We start from the raw sequence: 15,561 nt of genomic DNA on the forward strand, positions 1-15,561 counted from the left end.
CAGAGGGGTTAGGTGACCAGGCAGGCAGGCAGAGGTGGTTAGGGGCAATCAGGCAGGCAGGCAAGTGGTTAGGAGGCAGCGGTCCCGGATTGCGAGAGGCATGTCCGACTGCCTGATTGGGCCTAAAGCAGCAGTCGGACATCCCCGAGGGGTCCCAGATTGGAAGAGGGCACAGGCCGGGCTGAGGGACTCCCCCCACAATGTGTGAACTTCATGCACTGGGTCTCTAGTTAGATATAAATCCATGACATGCTACCCTGCCATAGGCCTTTCTGGAAAAGGCAGCCTCAGCTGGTTTATACTAGTGGATATGATACCATCTGAGTCACAGACATCACACAAAACCACTCCCAACATCCAGACACTGCTGCTGAAACTGTGGATTGGTGCTGGAGCTAACAGGGCAGCAGAGAGGCAGAGCAACTTGATACCCAAGCCATGCAGCAGGGGTGGGAACTGGACCGAACCAAGTTCCCTCGGAGGAAAATTGCAAAGCACCCATGTGCCCTGACCAACACTGAGATCTAGCTGTCCTTTCCCATAAAGCTGCTGTCTGAGTGGCTGAATAACAAGCTGTCAGAACATGCTACCCAGGGGAGCATTTGAGATCTTGCTTCCCGACATATGTCATCAATTTGGCTCAAATAAATTCTTATGTTTTTTTTTTAATTTTTTAAACAAAAAACACATGCTACCCAGAATTTAAAACTCACCATTTGGTGACCATCATGGTAGTAACTGTTTTAGGCAAAAGTCACCAATGGATGATAAAACTAATTGGTGAAAGTTTAATGAGGAAAAGGATAGATAGACTCAAAGTATCTGCCTATAAGACATCACTGATTTCAAAGGGAAAAGCAGCGAGGGAACCCAGCACACACCAGCTTCATCAAGGAATCACAGTGAGCAGCACAGTAATGGGCAAAGGGACACAAGGAGCCCTCTGATCTGAGGCACCGAGAAGGACACGGCATCGCTTCTGTGGTTTTCCTGCCAAAAATGCATAACCGGAACCTATCATGAGAAAACAGCAGATAAACCTAAAATAAAGAAAATTCTACAAAATAACAGGCCTCTACTCTTCAAAAATGCCTAGATCCCAAAAGACAAGTACCCAGGGATTCCCCACATGGGAGACTAATGTACATGGCAACAAGGGTGATCTTGGATCGGATCCTAGATTAGAAAGTAATTTTTCCTTTTGTTATAAAGGAAATTAGTGGGACAATTGGTGACATTTGAATGAGGAAAAGGATATGGCTTTGATAACAGTACTATAGCAATATTAATTTCATGACTTTGATCACTGCATTGATTACAGAAATTTTCAGTTTTTAGGAAATACACACTGAAGTATTTCTTTAAGGGTAAAGAGGTATCATGTCTGCAACTGACTTCCAAATGGTCTCAAAAACAACAATATGGATAGAGAATGAATGATAAAAGCACACAGTAAGATGTTGAGATTTTGGGCAATCTGTATAAATAGTATGCAGGAATTCTTTGTATTATCCTTTTTTCAACTTTTCTGTAAGTCTGAAATGAAATATTTCAACATTTAAAAAGAGTTTTCCGCCCTGACCGGTTTGGCTCAGTGGATAGAGCATCGGCCTGCGGACTGAAGGGTCCCAGGTTCGATTCCAGTCAAGGGCACATACCTTTGGTTGTGGCTGTTCCCCGGCCTGGGCCCTGGTCTGGGCCCTGGTCAGGGCTCATGCAGGAGGCAACCAATTGATGTGTTTCGCTCACATCAATGTTTCTCTCTTTCCTCATGTAGAATGTCACTGCTTTCCTGTGCCAGGTTTTAAAAAAAACTTTTTTTTAAAAAAAAAAAAAAAAAAAAAAAAAAAAAATCAATAAAATATATTTTTAAAATAAAAAACTAAAAAGAGTTTTCCTTTTCTTTTAAAGCCCAAAATTGTGGGAGGCACAAAGAGAAATCGTCCCAAACCAAAGTTGTGGCTGAGGACTTGAAAATGCCTCTTTCCTTCTTTGGCAGACTAGGCCCCTCCAAACACACACAGACACAGGATCTGGAAGGTTAAGGAGCTTGATTTAATGATATACTCAGAACCTGTGTCTGTGGGAGGATATGTGTCATCTGCAAATGCCTGAGAACATTTAAATAAGGGGCAATAATGAGCCTCCTTCTTGGACTCATTCCTGATGGTAAGGGTGGCTCCATCGCGGTGTGGCTCACCGGGCACCTTCAGAGTGCCAGGAAAAAGGAGCTAAGAGGAGAATCGCAGCCAAAGGACCTCAAAGTCACCACCCCCAAGGCCTCCAAAGGCCCTAAGCCCTTCAAAATCTTTATGATGAACATTTTCAAATGTACATAAAATAGAGAAAAGTATAAAGAATCTCCATACGCCCATCACCTAGATTCAATAATTATTATAATTCCAACATACTTGCTACATTCATCCCTTTTTTTGCAACAGTGTTCTAAAGGAAATTGACATTTTCGCCCCTAAATACTAGTGTGTGTGTGTGTGTGCACATGTGCAGACTTTTCTCCCCAACCACAATTCCATTATAACAACTAACGAAATTTAAAAATGATCCTGTAATTATCATCTATCGCAAATTTCCCTGCCATAAGAGCTCTTTTTTGTTTTGTTTTGTTTTTTTAATTGATTTCAGAAATGAAAGGAGGAGGGGAGGGAGGGGAGCGAGAGGGAGGGAAAAAGAGAGAGAGAGAGAAACATCAATGATGAGAGAGAATCATCCATCAGCTGCCTCCTGCACACCCCACACTGGACACTGAGCCCACAACCCGGGCATGTGCTCTGATCGGCAATCAAACCGTCACCTCCTGGTTCACAGGTTGATGCTCAACCACTGAGCCACGCCGGCCGGGCAGTGGCAAGGACTTTTTAATGTTTCCCCACCCGTACCTGTCCCTTCTTTCTTGGCACAGAACCTTTCCCATCCCCTGCAGTTAAGCCATTGACTAGACTGGGCGGAAGTGACATGTGTCACTGAAGCATTTAACTGATGGTATTCGAGCCCTCCAGTATCTTCTGTCCCCACCACAGCAAACCCTGAAACTAGGTGTTGAGAAGGCAGAAACAAGACAGTGAAGTCTCTGGGGATTCATTCTTTTTTTTTTTTTTTTTTTTTTTTTAAATATATTTTAGTGATTTTTCACAGAGAGGAAGGGAGAGAGATAGAGAGTTAGAAACATCGATGAGAGAGAAACATCGATCAGCTGCCTCCTGCACATCTCCCACTGGGGATGTGCCCGCAACCCAGGTACATGCCCTTGACCGGAATCGAACCTGGGACCTTTCAGTCCGCAGGCTGATGCTCTATCCACTGAGCCAAACCGGTTTCGGCTGGGGATTCATTCTTAAAGTGCCTTTCATATTATTTTCCTATACAATTATTTTCAAAATCAGAATTACATACATAGTAACAGTCCTCCAATATATTTATCACTTAAATATATTATTTTCCTTGGCAAATAGTCAAAAATAACTAATTTCATCGACTATTGAGAAAATGAGAAAAATATACTATGGAGTTGGGAGTAGTATAATCACATTTATTACCAAATGTTGAGTATATCTCATTCATACTTTGAAAAAAAAACCCAAACACTTTCTCTACATAATTTCCTTCCACTATTCCTTTTAGTGCAGCGGTCGCCAACCTTTTGGACCTCACGGAACACCAGTGGTTTCGTGGACCACAGGTTGCCAACTGCTGTTTTAGTGAATGTAAAAGTCTGCTAAATCTTAATGGAGAAAAACTACAACTTTCCTGCCAGAGTTAGAAATAAGATGCTATCGATATATATAAAAGGCTAATATGCAAAGTGTCCCCTCAGGAGTTTGACTGGGAGACAGGGAGTTCGATCACTTGCTATGACGTGCACTGACCACCAGGGGGTGGCATGGAATGAAGGAAGGCCTGGACCAGCAGCTGGCAGCTGGAAAGAAGGCCCTGGCCAGCAGCCCGAAGGCTCTGATTGCCGGCCAGGCCCAGGGGCCCTACCTGTGCACAAATTTCATGCAACGGGCCTCCACTTTTATAATAAAAACAAAACACTTACCTTCTCACGCTGGCCTGGCAGCCCAGTTGGTTAGAGTGTCATTTTAAGACACCAAGGTTTTGGGTCCCATCCCCAGTCAGGATACATACAAGAATCAACGAATGAATCCAGAAACAACAAATCGATGTTTCTCTCTCTCACTCTCTCTCTCTCCCTTCATCTCTCTCTAAAATCAATTTTAAACATTTTAAATTTAACACTATCATCTCTACTTTTTAACATTGCACTGGAGATAATATCCAAATGAAAAAGGAGTGATAGAATTGGAATATTACCATTTGCAACTGTGAATGAATTAAAGATGTGTTGGTCACCACAAGATCTCTGTGGTCTTCTCCTTCACTGAACCTGGACTGACCTATGTGACCAATAGAAATGGTGGAACCAAGCATATACAAGTTCCAGACCAACACCGTAGCTTCAGTCCTGGCCTACTGGACGGCCCTGGGGGAGGCTAGCACCCACGTCATGAGGATACTTGAGCAGCAAAGACAGAGCACATAGCGAGGAACTGAGCCCCACCCCAAGGCATCCAGCACTAACCTGACCAGCCAGGTGAGGGGACCAGCTTGAAAGCAAATCCTGTGTCCAGTCAAGCCTTTGGGTGACTGCGGCCCCGGCTAACACCTGGCTGCAAGAGGCTGTGGACCAGAACTACCAAGCCAAGCTGCTCTCTAGTTCCTGACCCACAGAATTTGGGGGTAATTTGTTCTGCAACAAATGTAACACTGTGCGCTCTGCTTCTGTACATATTAAAAACTAGAGGTCCGGTGCACAAAAACTTGTGCATTGGCGGGGGTGGGGTGGTGTCCCTCACCCCGACCTGTGCCCTCTCACAGTCTAGGACCGCTTGGGAGATAACCACCTGCTGGCTTAAGCCCGCTCCCCGGGTGGCAGATGGCAGGCCCTCTGCTGTGCTGCCCTGCCCCGCTGCCCTCTGCACATGGCAGGCCCAGTGGGCGGTGGGGCAGGGCGGGAGGATTGCAATCCGCCATACCCCACCAGCCGCTAGACCATGTACACGCACGGCAGGCCCTGTGGGCGGCAGGGCGGGCGGGGCGCGGAGCGGGCAGATCACGATCCACCACGCCCCACCCCACCAGCCGCCAGGCCATGCACATGGACAGCAGGCCTGGCCGGCAGCGGGGTGGGCAGTGGCTGGAAGTGGGGCAGGCGGATCGCGCTGTGCCGCCCGCCTGCAGTATGCAAATTTAACGGCCATCTTTGTTGGGTTAATTTGCATACTCTTCTGATTGGCTGATGTGTGTAGCGAAGGTATGGTCAATTCACATCTTTGTCTTTTATTAGTGTAGATTTTTCACAATAAAATGTTTCAAAATAATAAGCCAGCTAATTAGAGAATCTGTTAAACAGAATTCACTTGTTTTTGTCAGAACAGACAAGAGGTTAAAATGATGCAGAGGAAGGAAGCGCTAATAAAAACTCCCTCTTTTATGTATATCTCACTGTCTCTTAGGAAAAAGTTATTATATGATATCTCAGCTAATCCTATTTAAAAAGCTACAAGGTAGAATGTATTATTCCTGTTTTGCAAATAAGAAAATTGATGCTCAGAGAAATTACCAACTGGCTCAAGTTACACAGTGGCAGAGGCAGGATACAGAAACTTTTCTTTCCACCACATTTCAAAGCCCTTCTGACCTTATAATTTCTCCATCTAGTCCTTCAGAACCAAAGTTGCTAAGGTCTAAATCTGTAAATTTTGTGTGTCAATACCATCTTCCATCTCTTGAAAACAATTCTCTGCTTCCCCTTTTCCCACCAACAAATGCAGTGGCATTTAGCGTCACAGTGAATGCTAAGCAACAGAAATTGCTGAAAGAAGGCAAAATGACAGGAGCTCAAAGCTCCAGTTCACATCCCCAATTTCTGTGCAACTCTGGAAGGGACTGTTCTTCAGGAAATGGTTTCAGATTCTCCAAAACTCTCCACCACCCTTCTGTTTTCAAAGCTAATGGGGGGGGGGGGGGGGGGGGGGGGGGGGGGGGGGGGGGGGGTGAAGGGTTATGCAAACCAATATAATGATGTTCTATTTCCTTCCTTGTTCCCATGGGTAAATTGTATAATTGGGTATTGAATAATCATTTAAGTCACCAAAATTAACTTCCAAATATATTCTTAAAAGGAAAGCCCTAAATACATTTTAGAGTATAATAAATACTATATATTAAAGCCATTATTTTTCTAATAACAAAATTGAATCTTCCATTATAGATAATTACTATATCTATATTCATTGAGTGTTTATAATTTTTTAGGCACTGAACAGGTTTATATTCACAATTTAATCAAATTTTAACTACACCCATCTATAATAATAAAAGTATAATATGCTAATTAGACCGGACGTCCTTCCGGACTACCTTCCAGACGAAGCCAGGGCTGCGAGGGAAGCCCAGGTCCCAGTTGCCAGAGGGAAGCTGGTGCTGGCAGCTGGGAGGAGAAGGAAGGCCTACTCTTGCATGAATTTCATGCATCGGGCCTCTAGTTTTACAAATAAAAAGCTTGGGCCCACAGAGGTAAGTGACTTGCCAAAGGTCAAGGGCTGGAGCTTGGACCACACTGTCTGGCTCCAAAGCCCATCTCCTGACCACTCTTTTTTAAAATATATATTTTATTAATTTCAGAGAGGAAGGGAGAGGGAGGGAGAGCGGGGGGGAGGGAGGGAGAGGGAGAGAGAGAGAGAGAGAGAGAGAAGAAACATCAATGATGAGAGAAATGATTGGCTGCCTCCTGCACGCCCCCTACTGGGGATCGAGGCCACAACCCCAGGCATGTGCCCTGACCGGGAATCAAACCCAGGACCCTTCAGTTTGCAGGCCAATGCTCTAGCCACTGAGCCAAACCAGCTAAGGCTCCTGACCACTTTTAACCTGATTCTGTCAGGTTAGAATGGCAAATGACAATGTGCCATTTTCCCGTAACTAAGTGAAAAAGAACAACAGAAGCACAGAGAGAGTGAGTTTAGAAGATACAGACATTACTTTCAGAGCTATTTCAGAGAAGAGTTTCGTGGGGAGGGGAGGGGGGTTTAGCCAAGATCTCCATGCTGAGGAAAGAAAAAGGAAGTAGGGACTCTGGAGCTAACTTCCAGGGCCTGTTTCTCAGGCTTAAAATAGGCTTGACCTTAGAATTGTCATGAGAAAAGGCAGAACAAATTAAGTCACATATAAACTGTTTGTTCTCAAGAACATAACTAGGGGCAGCGAGCACAGTACTAGGTTAAGGGACACTGACTGATGAACTCACACTGCCTCGCTCTTCCAGCCGGAAGTTCTCCTAAGGTCACACCTTAAAGTCACCATGTATACTCTCCACGACGTTCCATCATCTTCACCGAGGCTTCGACCTCAGGACCCCTCAAGCTCACGCTCCCCTGAACTAGAAGTTGAAGAAGGGGGGAGAAAAAAGGTTGCTTCCTTTGAAGCTAGCCCACCCGGTTCATTCATTGGACAAATACCCGTAGGTATCCAGGGGTGGGCAAACTTTTTGACTCGAGGGCCACATGGGTTCTTAAACAGGACCGGAGGGCCGGAACAAAAGCGTGGATGGAGTGTTTGTGTGAACTAATCATGTTAACACTGCTGCTGGTGAAGGAGCGGAGGGGAGAGCAAGAGAACCCTCCACTCTTTCGGCTCCGCGGGCCGGAGAGAACAGCTGAACAGGCCGGATCCGGCCCGCGGGCCGTAGTTTGCCCACGGCTGGTATAGACACATGGCTGGCAAAGGAACGCCCCACCCCTCTCCTGGAGCGTACACATGTCAGGACAGGCCATCAAATGCACACACAGACATGTAAAAGCTGTGCTGGGCTCCAGGATATGGTGCTGATGGAGCACAGAAGAGGATGCTGGACCCTCCATGTGTGGGGCAAGAGGGAAACAGCTTCCCAGGGGAGACCCACAGCATGAGAAGGAACTGAGAAGTAAAGGCATTTTAGACCAAGGGAAAGGCACATGCCATGACCAGAGACCAAAAGGACATTCATGAAAATGAATGTGGCTCCAACACGACACATACTGAGGTTCCTAATACACGCTTTTATTGAAAGTTAACATACAGGAAAAAATATATAAACCCTAAGTGTGTGGCTTGGTGAATTACACAAAGTAAACTCACCCGTCCTACTACCATCCGGGCCAAGAAACAGCATTACCAGACTCAGAAGCCCTCATGTTCTTTCCGAAGGCCAGGGCATCATGGCTCCCAGTACCACACCTCGGCCTGAGTTTGAACTCGGCATAAATCAAATCATGTAGGAGCAGGGAATCATTCTTGTCTGGCTGATTTCATTCAACACTGTACCTGTGAGATTCACCCGTGCTGTTGCATATAACAATAGTTCTTTCATTTCCATGGCTATAGAGCCTTTCATTGTATACTTTTATCACAACTTATTCTCCTTTGAGTGGACTTTGGGATTCTAGTTTTTTGCTGTTGTGAATAATGATATGAACATTCTATTATGTGACTGTGGCGAACCTATGTACACACCTCTACTGGGTATATGTCCAAGGAGCAGAATTGGTGGGAGACAAAACATGCATATGTTCAACTTCAGCAGATACTGCCAAACAGTTTTCAAAAATAACCTTACTAAGTTACATTCCTACCAACTGCATATGACATCTGTTTTTTGTTTGGCTGGTTTTTGTAATAACAGACAAGATAACCTACCACTGTCTGGAGAAAACCTAAACTTTTGATTAAAACTGGCCACGTGAAAACCATGGCCAAGGGTCCTTCTCCAGCCTGAAGCCCCCGAATATACTCCTTTAGATGAATTTTATCATCTGTCACTCAAAATGCCTAAATTCTACAATGGGTAAGCTCTTAGGACAACAAATTCCATGACAAAAAGAGATCTGTAACATCCTTATTCCCAGGTCATAGAAAACAAACGTACAGGTATAGTTTCTTCTTGGCCTGATTATAAAACATTCTATATCACCTGCAGCCCAAAATGACTTTCTAACAGTCACTTCCAAAAGAAAAAAGGCCTGCCCTAGCCGGTTTGGCTCAGTGGAGAGAGCATCGGCCTGCAGACTGAAGGGTCTCAGGTTCGATTCCAGTCAAGGGCACATCATGCCCCAGTTGCGGGCTCTATCCCCAGTAGTGGGTGTGCAGGGGGCAGCTGATCAATGATTCTCTCTCTTCTCTCCCTGTCCCTTCCTCTCTGAAATCAATAAAATTATATTTTAAAAAAGAAAAGAAAAGAAAAAAAGGCCTGTTTTTACATCAATAGTGTTAAATGAGAAGGTAGAGAGACAAGAGCTAGAATGGTCCCCAGGTTGGCTTTTAGGCTTCCTCCCCAGTCACAACGTAAAAATTACTCTGCGACTCTCCCACCTTCTCCCTGCCCTAAACTACAGAGCGTTACACACAACCACACACACACCCCAGGACGAATGAGGAAAAGGAGGCAGAAGTTGGGTGAAGAACACTTCCTTCCTTTCCCTCTGAACAGGACTCAAACTCCAAGCCTGTCCCTCCCACGTGCCCATTATCAGAACAGGAGCCCCGAGGACCAAGACAGGCTGACCTGGAGGGAGGAGGCTGGGCAGCCCCGCGGGCTCTCTGAGGTGGTGAGACACTGGAGAGAGAAGCTCCCCACCGTATCCCCAGCAAACAAGGCTGCCAGGCATTGCTTTAGGGACATTTAGCAAAAGGCAGATGGTTCGGCCAGCAAGGGCAGGAGGAGTGGGGTGGAGTGGGGTGGGGTGGGGTAGGGTGAAGGTGGTGGGAAAGGACGCAGGCAGACACATCAGCAGTGGGAGCAAATCCGTGGCAGGGGGCAGGGTCTCATCCTTGGGGCCTGGAGTCAGAAAAAGGGAAACCAAGGTGCTGACAGGTCGCCAGGAGAGGATATAAGAATTTAAGGTGAGACTGTGTCCATGGCAACAAGGCCGTCATTAGAAACAGGACTGAGTCCCAGAGGAGCATGGAACTAGAATAAAGTCCAACTGAATGGGGGGTTGGGGGAACAAGGTGTCAGGAGAAAGGCAGTGACAGGGAGCCAGGCAGGCCGTTATCCTACTAGGTATCAGCAGACGGAGGGTGGAATTCTGCAAATACACTCAGACAGACAATTAACCTGTACTTCAGCGTCACAACACAGAAAAGATCACCTGGCTTCTGACACCTCCTCGGGCCACTAGCGGCGCTGGCATTTTTTTTTCCCCAAGATGGAGGTGCTACAAAATCAACAAATTTGGCAAACTGTTCAAGTTACAAAAGGGTTTGGAACATTCCAAATCAAGAAATACAGAATTCCTATATAGAGATAATCCCCAAGTATAAACCAAATGCATTCTGCAGCGTGTATATTTGCTCCATATACTTTCCCGATGAAAAGTCAAACTTTAGAGAAGCTGCTAAAACAACACGTGAGAAAAGAAAGAATATGAACTATGTTCCGTTCATTTTGGTAGAAGACAAATAAAATGTCGTTATTTATTCTTCAATGAAACTATCACTCAATCCAACGACAAATCATTGTCTAAGGACAGAAGAAGGAAGAACGGTATCCCAGCTGTAATTCCAGGAAACCGGAAGTCAAACTCGGATAACGTCAACTCCGACCCTGCCTGGGGGTTCGAGTAGCCAAAGAAGCATCACAGATGTGGCAGCGCAGCAGGGAGCAGGACTTGGAGATCCAGACTCTACCCCTCCTCTCTCCCTGCTCCTGTTCCATTTCATAAGTTGTATCAATCAGGGTGCTTTCGGTTGCAAATTTTAAAAATCCGACCTCAAATGACTATGCCATAAGGTGGGTTTATTGGCATATGTAGATGCAAAGCCCAGAGTGAGAGCTTGTGAGCTTCAGGCGAGATTCAACAGGACTAGTAACTGGGACCAGAGGAATTTCACGCCTGACTCAGGCCTGGGTTATGCGTCTGTTATTGAGACAATTGAGACAATGTCAGGGACCAACCTGTTTTTTTGCTGTGCATGGCAGCGGGAAAAGGGAAGAACTAAAATAGTTACCCAAGAGGTGTGGCAGAGATGGCGGGCTGTCCAGGCCCAGTTCCTCTTCTCCCTGGGCACACAGACAGATCCCATTTCCGTGCTTCAGCGAAACTAGGTGTGGCCAAGTGACCCCTGGAACAAACTGGCACAGACCACTGCCAGGTCTGGCCCCTAGGAACCTCTCACCCACGACCCTTCGTGCTCTTACCCCTCCCGAAAGCTTGTCCGTGCGGACAGGCTCGGTGACCTTGGGAGCCACCGATGGAGGGAGCCTCAGTCCAAGTCGCCACTTCGAGAAGAGTCCTCCACTAATCGGGAACACTCCTTTCAGATTTGACATAACTGACAGACGTTTATCAAGGCTGAGACTTTTGTATACTTTGGGTGCGTTATGACGGTCGGCCTAGCCCAACAGGTGAAGAGATTAAGGCCCACCAGACTGGCTGGCTTGCCCAAGATACAGTTAGCTGATGAAAAGAAACCCCAAAACACAGGATGCGATGATCTTACCACTGGAATGCAAAAACAGAATTGAAAACAAGCAATAACCCTGAAAGCGACGGATAAAAAGAGAAGTAATGCGCAATACAGAGTCATTAAATATCCTTAAGCAGAATACACAAGGGAGAGGTCAACTGGGAAGCCCTTTTCTATGTCAAAACTTGTTGAAATTTTCTCCTCTTAGCAAACAGAATAAATGGAAAGTTTCTCTGATAACTCAGTACACACACTGTCTCACAATCAGAACTAAGAACGAGCCTCATTACACATAAAAGTGGTATAAATTCTTAAGATGAAAAGCGTCTGGGGGCTTGGGCTGAACCCCAGGGCAGGAGCAGCGGTGGTTCTGTGACCAGCACCTTCCCTTCCTCTGAGAGCTGCTTCTCCCCATCCTCCCCACTCCCCCCACCCCTCTCACGGATGAAGCTGTGAAATGGGGGCTGTTGTTGGGCCCTGCTTCTTGCTGAGCAGAAATAAACCAGCCCCAGAAAATGGAAGATGACAGAAGTGAGAGAGGAAGATGGAGAGAGTCCTGGTCTCACTGTCCCAGAGGCCAGCGTGCCCGTCCTTCCGGGGCTGGTTAGTAGGGCAGGCTGTGGTGCCCACAGATTCTCTCAGGCCTCAGCTGGGTTAGGTTGCTGTCGCCTGCAGTCAAAGCATCCTGACCAATATAATCAAGAGAACTGTCTCAAAAAAAACAGACTAACAAAAAAAACCCATTCACGACATCTCATAAATCTCAAAAAGTAAAATGAAAACTACAGAAATAGCAAAATCTAGTACGGACTCGGAAACCAGGCAGCTAGCTAGGAAACCGTGGGCAAATTCACCTCCCACTGGCTCAGTTTTCTTATTGTTAAAGGTGAGCCATTAAGGTGATACCAAGCCCACTGGGTGTTCTTAGGGATTCAGTCAGTAATAAATGGAAGTAACCTAGAACAGTGCCTGGTACGTGGTCAGCATCCCACCCGTGGTCACTGGTGTGTGACAGCAATCTTAGCTTATTTCTAGGTCAGTGACCCATGTTTTTGTAGGTTTCAGTGTAACAGGCCAGATGAACAGAGGAGTTAAGCTGATCACAGGAAAGCCTGCTTGTCCCTCACAACCCGCCATGCAGCGGGGCGCCATCAAAGCCCTTTCGCCTGCACTGAAGGGTAACCTACCTCTGCAGTCACAGACTCCCCCAGGCGCTTAGCAAGGAGAAGCTGCATCAGCCACCAGCTCGCTCCTCTGGTCCCTAGGATATCCATTCTCTGCGGAAGGAAGAACGTCCTTCAACACCCCGGGAGGGTAAATGCTGCCCCAGGGCAGCCCACAGGGACCTCTCTATCCTCAGAGCAGGCATGACCTTGACAGTTTGAACCCTGCATCCTATCTTAATCTGGTTTTGGTTTTTTTGTTTGTTTGTTTTTTAAAAATATATTTTATTGATTTTTTACAGAGAGGAAGGGAGAGAGATAGAGAGTTAGAAACATCGATCAGCTGCCTCTTGCACATCTCCTACTGAGGATGTGCCTGCAATCCAGGTACATGCCCTTGACCGGAATCGAACCTGGGACCCCCAGTCCGCAGGCCGACGCTCTATCCACTGAGCCAAACCTGTTTCGGCTTAATCTGTTTTTTTTTAATGGAATGAATTCCACAAACAAAAATCTGAGGGCATTTGTTCCACACGTAAAATACTTCCTCCAAAAGCTACCTACTTCCTTCTCAGAGCTCCGCCGTCACCAGGTTCTTTTACTGGTTCTGCTGATTCCCTTGGGGAGACATTCTCAGCAGAGCGCTTGTGAGGAAAGTGCCCAGTCCAGAGTCCAGAGGGCATCAAGTCCCTGCCATGTGCATACCGGAGGCGGGCGGTGTGTAAGGCATGGGCGGAAGCTGGGGAGGGCCAGGAACCACATTGGGCTGGGCTCTGAAGGTCAAGGGAAGGAGTCTGGATTGGCCGATGGGGAGCTGCAAGGGGCTTTGAGCAGGAGATGGCACAGCTGGATTTACAGCTGATCACTCTGCTCCCCCTCTTCAAACCTCTGCTTCTAGAGCAGCATATCTGGACCTCCTGCATTTGGGGGGTCTGATTGTCTGGGAACTTAACAATGAGGCCTGGCTTGGTGGGTGAGTATTGACCAATGAACCAGGAGGTCATGGTTTAATTCTCGGTTGGAGCACATGCCCAGGTTAGGGCTCCATCCCCAGTGGGGGGCATGCAGGAGGCAGCCAACCACAGATTCTCTGTCATCATTGATGTCTCTCTCTCTCCCCCTCTCCCTTAAATATATATATATACTAGAGACCCGGTGCACAAAATTCGTGCATGGGGAGGTGGTTCCCTCAGCCCCACCTGCACCCTCTCCATTCCCGGACCCCTCGGGGGATGTCCGTTGGACATCCCTCTTGCAATCTGGGACCGCTGGCACCTAACTGCTCACCTGCCTGCCTGCCTGGTCGCCCCTAACTGCCCTTCTCTGCTGGCCTGGTCGCCCCTAACCGCCTCTGCCTCGCCCCCTGCCACCGTGGCTTTGTCTGGAAGGATGTCCAGGAGATGTTTGGTCTAATTAGCATATTATCCTTTTATTAGTATTGGTATTTTTTTAAACGAGTTCTAAACATATGTTCTTCAGAAGAATAGCTTAGGTGGGGTAGAAATTCCAAAAAATGTCCCAAGGAGGGAGAAATAAGGTAGACCACTTCAGCAATCCGGCTGTACCGCAGTAGCGAAGGCTAAGAACACCAGGGACGGGACAAAGCCCTCAGGCCATTTAGAAACTGCTCACTCCAAAGCACCCTGGTGGGAAGGAGCGGGCCTGGACCTCACGCTGCGCCGCAGGCCAGTGCCTGCACCCTGGAAGCACGAGTTCAGTCCACAGCAGCCCTGACCAGAGACCCCTCCGGCCGGCCGACATCACTGTTCTCCGGCAGAAACTGAGCCCGGTAACCGAGCTCTCACTGTGGCAGAGCCAGCCCTAGGAACAACTGAGCCTACACCAAAACCACGCGCTGGCCCACGAGTCACTGTGGGATCTGGGGCTGACCTACGCGGCAGAAATATTCTTGGCCTCTCAAGACAAACACAGCTTTGGCTCCGATCACTGTTTTCTGGTTTACAGGCCAGCAAGGCAGTACACCCCTGTTTATTTTTCCATTATCAGTATATTTAGCCGCACTGAACGCATTATAACAGAGCTTCCTCCTCTAACGACCCGGTGGTGAGAAAACAATTCTGATTAATAACCACAGGAAAACAAGGCAAGTCCGGCAGTTCTATGGGCTCTTCCCGCACCGTCTCGCATACGCTCACCTTACATCCAAGGAGCGGGGCTCGCAGACGAGTGACGTGATTGGCCCAGCTCACAGTTAAACCAGAACCAAAGCCAGAATTCTGACTCCAATTCCCCTGCCCTCTTTGTACCACAGTCAGCGGTATGTTCAGATTTCTGAACAGGCCCTGGAGAATCGGGGGACAGGGAGACACACACAATCAGAGACAAGTCTTCTCTCCCATGAATGCATCATCCAAAAAGAAGCCTAATCTTTTTTTGTTGTTCACCCTCACCCGAGGATATTTTTCCCATTGATTTTTAGAGAGAGTGGAAGGGAGAGGGAGAGACAGAGAGAAACATCGATGTGAGAGAAACACATTGACTGTTTGCCTCCTGCACACGCCCTGACCAGGGCCAGGTAGCCTGCAACCAAGGTACGTGCCCTTGACCGGAATTGAACCCGGGACCCTTCAGTCCACAGGCCGACGCTCTATCCACTGAGCCAAACCGGCCAGGGCAAGAAGGCTAACCTTACATCTCCACATTACTTACAAAAGCCAAGTGCAGCTCCTGGTGCACAGTGAGCACTAAGTGAATGGGCTGAATGAATGAAGGAATACTTCATTGATCCAATAAAGAACCAGTGCTCTCGCTATCAAAGAACCTACCAAACTGGAGCTCTCTGCATGAGGGAGAAGGGAGACTAGAGGCCACTAAAACACTGGGGGGCATTTTAACAGTATCTACCATGAGCTTT

At 47.2% G+C, this 15,561-nt stretch overlaps 1 protein-coding gene across 1 annotated transcript in view; it reads right to left on the reverse strand.

Moving 5' to 3' along the window:
* Nucleotides 1–14,864, reverse strand: part of PDE8A (phosphodiesterase 8A) — a 90,556-nt gene extending 75,692 nt beyond the window's left edge. The window contains 1 exon segment of the mRNA XM_015562792.1: nt 14,843–14,864. The gene's annotated coding sequence lies outside the window, so the exon portion shown is untranslated.
* Between the last annotated feature and the right edge of the window lie 697 nt (nt 14,865–15,561).

The sequence above is a fragment of the Myotis davidii genome, unplaced genomic scaffold, assembly GCF_000327345.1.
Source record: "Myotis davidii unplaced genomic scaffold, ASM32734v1 scaffold898, whole genome shotgun sequence".
Lineage (NCBI taxonomy): Eukaryota > Metazoa > Chordata > Mammalia > Chiroptera > Vespertilionidae > Myotis > Myotis davidii.